Source organism: Schistocerca serialis, chromosome 12, assembly GCF_023864345.2.
Source record: "Schistocerca serialis cubense isolate TAMUIC-IGC-003099 chromosome 12, iqSchSeri2.2, whole genome shotgun sequence".
Taxonomy (NCBI): domain Eukaryota; kingdom Metazoa; phylum Arthropoda; class Insecta; order Orthoptera; family Acrididae; genus Schistocerca; species Schistocerca serialis.
Window position 1 is genome coordinate 129,948,957 of NC_064649.1, and position 4,332 is coordinate 129,953,288.

The window sequence follows — 4,332 nt, forward strand, 5'->3', positions numbered from 1 at the left end:
TTCGACGCGGTTTATCTTGTAGGTCAGAAAAGCTGTCGCAGAAAATCTGTGCAGTTAATGAGTGTTTGCACAATCATATAATATGTTCATTTTCGTACTTCGTAATATCTTCTAAGTTTGCGTGTCTGACGTCCAAGTTCTTTGACCAGGTCCGTATTACAGTGAAAATATGTTGGATGTTGCGAGTTCATATCATTGTAAATTCATGCTCATAAATTAAGGATAATTGCAGAATGTGGTGCCACACAACGTGGCACTACACAAAACTGGCGCTAATAGCATAGGCACATAGGGAATACACACGACACAGATCTGAAAGTCCACGGTATTGGTGATAAGTTGAGAAAACCGTCCCGAAACACATGTGCTACAAAACGCCACTGTTTCCTGCGCATGTACTGCGACATCAACATGGTATATGATCACCATTCTCACGTACACAGATCGCACAACGGGTTGGCATTCTCTGGTTCAGGTGGTCGTGCAGCGGCTGGGGTGTAGCCTCCCATTCTTGCACCGGTGCCTGTCGGAGCTCCTGAAGTGTCGTAGCAGTTGAAGACGTGCAGCGATACGTCGACCGAGAGCATCCCAGACGTGCTCGATGGAGTTTGGGTCTGCAGAACAGGCAGGCCACTCCATTCGCCTGATATCTTCTGTTTCATGGTACTCGTCCACGATGGCAGCTCGGTGGGGCCGTGCGTTATCATCCACCAGGAGGAAGGTGGGACCCACTGCACCCCTGAAAAGGCGGACATACTGGTGGAAAATGACGTCCCGATACACCTGACCTGTTACAGTTCCTCTGTCAACGACATGCCGGGGTGTACATGTACCAATCATAATCACACCCCACACTATCAAACCACGACCTCCATACAGCTCACTTTAAAGAACATTAAGGGGTTGGTATCTGGTTCCTGGTTCACGTCAGATGAAAACGCGGCGAGACTCACTGTGAACATACCCTGGGACCACTGTTCCAATGACCATGTACTGTGTTCTTGACACCAGGCTTTACGGGCTCTCCTGTGACCAGGGGTCAGTGGGATGCACCTTGCAGGTCTGCGGGCGAATAAACCGTGTCTGTTCAGTCGCCTATAGATTCTGTGTTTGGAGACAACTGTTCCAGTGGCTGCGGTAAGGTCCTGAGCAAGGCTACCTGCAGTACCCCGCGGTCGTCTGCGGGCTCTGATGGTGAGATATCGGTCTTCTTGTAGTGTTGCACGCTGTGGACGTCCCGTACTGTAGCGCCTGGACACGTTTCCTGTCTGCCGGAATCGCTGCCATAATCTTGACATCACACCATGTGGAACACGGAGGGCCCGTGCTACGATCTGCTGTGTTTGGCCGGCCAGGTGACCGAGCGGTTCTAGGCGCTACAAAAAAAAAAGGTTCAAAAAATGGTTCAAAAAAATGGTTCAAATGGCTCTGAGCACTATGGGACTTAACATGTATGGTCATCAGTTCCCTAGAACTTAGAACTACTTAAACCTAACTAACGTAAGTACATCACAAACATCCATGCCGGAGGCAGGATTCGAACCTGCTACCGTAGCGGTCACGCGGTTCCAGACTGAAGCGCCTAGAACCGCACGGCCACACTGGCCGGCTCTAGCGCTACAGTCTGGAACCGCGCGACCGCTACGGTCGCAGGTTCGAATCCTGCCTCGGGCATGGGTGTGTGTGGTGCCCTTAGGTTAGTTAGGTTTAAGTAGTCCTAAGCTCTAGGGGACTGATGACCTCAGAATTTAAGTCCCATAGTGCTCAGAGGCATTTGAACCATTTGCTGTGTTTGACCAACCTCCAGTCGCCCTAATATTCTACCCCTCATAATGTCATCATTATGTGTTCTTTGAGCCATTTTCAGCACACAGTCACCATTAGCGTGTCGGAAAACGTCTGCTCACTTACTCGCTGCACCGTACTCTGACATGCACCAGCACACCTCTGCGTATGTGGACTGCTGCCAGCGCCACCGTGCGACGACCGCAGGTCAAATGCACCGCATGGTCATACCCCGAGGTGATTTAAACACGCAAACCACCCACCAGAGTGTTGTTTCACCATGTATCAGCATTATCCTTAACTTATGAGCGTGTGTGTAGTTACACGTCCAGTAATATTAATGCCACCATCTACTATGATCAACGGCGACGTGCAGTAATCACTCGCAGAGGCAGGTGGCAGCACTAGCAGTGGAGGGTATGTGAAGTGTGCCGGTGGGGGGAGGGGGGGGGGACGCGGAAAGCAGTGCAGTTGTTGCAGTACTACCAAAAGTGAGCTACTTATATGATATCCAGATGAGCATGATCATCGGCTTTCGGCCGCAGTGTGGAAGCATTTCGCAAACGGCTAGGTTTGAAAACAGTTCACGTGCCGCCATGATTAAAGTGCAGTGTGTATAGCAAGTTGGTGTATAGCAATCCAAAACTGGCGCTGAGGCAAGTGCGGTGCAAAACACGCTGCAGACGGTAGGTATGGACAACAGCTGCGGAGATGTGTGTGGGCGTATGGACGTGCAGCTGTTAACCAAATGACCACGCAGATGAACGAATCGACTGTCAACAGTCACTTGTCAACAAACGTTAAGCAAACGATTCTTATATATGCCTCTGCAGCAGACGCTTGGTTCACGTACCCCTGCTGACAGCAGTCCATCGGCGACGAAGATTGGAATTTTCACTTCCAGTAACGAAACTGGACGTTCAGTGAGTGGCAACAGGCGACCTTTTCAGATGAATCACGTTTTATGCTCCATCGGACAGGTGGCTGTTGCAGTATAGGGCGCGAAACGCCTGAAAGCAAACACCTTGCTACAGGATGCGAAAGGGTCAAGGCCAAAGGAGGAAGTGTTGTGGTTTGGGGAATGTTTTCGATGTATTCCCCGGCGATGTCGTCATTCCGGAGGGCACAATGGATCGACACAAGCACGAATCTATCCTCGGGGACCATGTCTACAGCTACATGCAGTTTGTTCTTCCTCCCCACTATGGCGTCTACCAACAGGACAATGGAACGTGTCACACGGCTCTCAGAGTACTTATGTGGTTCTAAGAGCACCGGGGTGTGTTTACCATACTTCCGTGGCCTCCAGATCCCCCGCATATCGGCTCAGTCGAGAATCCGTGGAACCACCTTGAGCGGTCTCTTCGCGCCATGAATACTTAACTGAGAATTATAGAGCAGCTGGCTGCGACACTGCAGTCGGCAAGACTCCATATCCCTGTCGTTACCTTCCAAAAACTCATTGACTCTCAATAAGTTTCCTTTAATTTACGTCTATGGTCGCAAACTTTTTGTTAACAGATTACCATAGTGGCTGCAGTACATTAGGACTTTGTTTTTACGAAACAGATCTGATGATGGTCATTGAAGACCGAAACCGGTAATCTGTTAACAAAAAGTTTGTGACCATACACGTAAATTAAAGGGAACTTATTATGTATACGGGTCACTGCTTTTTTTCGCGACAATGTCGCAGCTTGTGAAATCATTGACTCTCTTCCTTCACGTCTCGCAGCTGTCCCTGCCACAAAAGGTGGCTATTCAGACTTTTGACTGATGGTCGCATTAATGTGACTGGACAGTGTATTAACATCCAAAGCGCCATTACTGTGTTAAAGGCGTGATATGGCAGTTTGATAATTCCTATGGTGAACAGTTGTGCGGTGTACGTGTGAAAATCGGAACTTGTTTGTAAAAAAAATGTGGCAAATGTACAATTACTGTTTGGATACACCAGCTATTTGAGCCGAAACAATGAATGTGGAAACATAGAAGTGAAAGGGTAATTACCTGAATATGGGCACAAGCTCGAACGCAGTCATGTCTTAAATAAATCACATTCAATTATGAATGGTAGCGGATCTTATTCTACACCCTAGAAACGCTGTTGCTCACGCTTTGCAACTGCATTTTATCTTTGTACCTATCCTGACATACTGGCATTTTTAGGAATCTGCTTGTCCTGTGTTCACGAAGTTAACGCCCACCTTTTCCTTGCATGACCTGTGTCTCTCCATCCTCTCGGGTTGTAGCTCATGATTTCTTGGATACTCTGTTCAAAAATGGTTCAAATGGATCTGAGCACTATGGGACGTAACTTCTGAGGTCATCGGTCCGCTAGAACTTAGAACTACTTAAAGCTAACTAACCTAAGGACATCACACACATCCATGCCCGAGGCAGGATTCGAACCTGCGACCGTAGCGGTCGCGCGGTTCCAGACTGTAGCGCCTAGAAGCTCTCGGCCGCTCTGGCCGGCTGGGTAGTCTGTTAATTGTGAAATGAAAATGAAATGATCATAAGGCATTGATTGTCAGGAGCCACCAC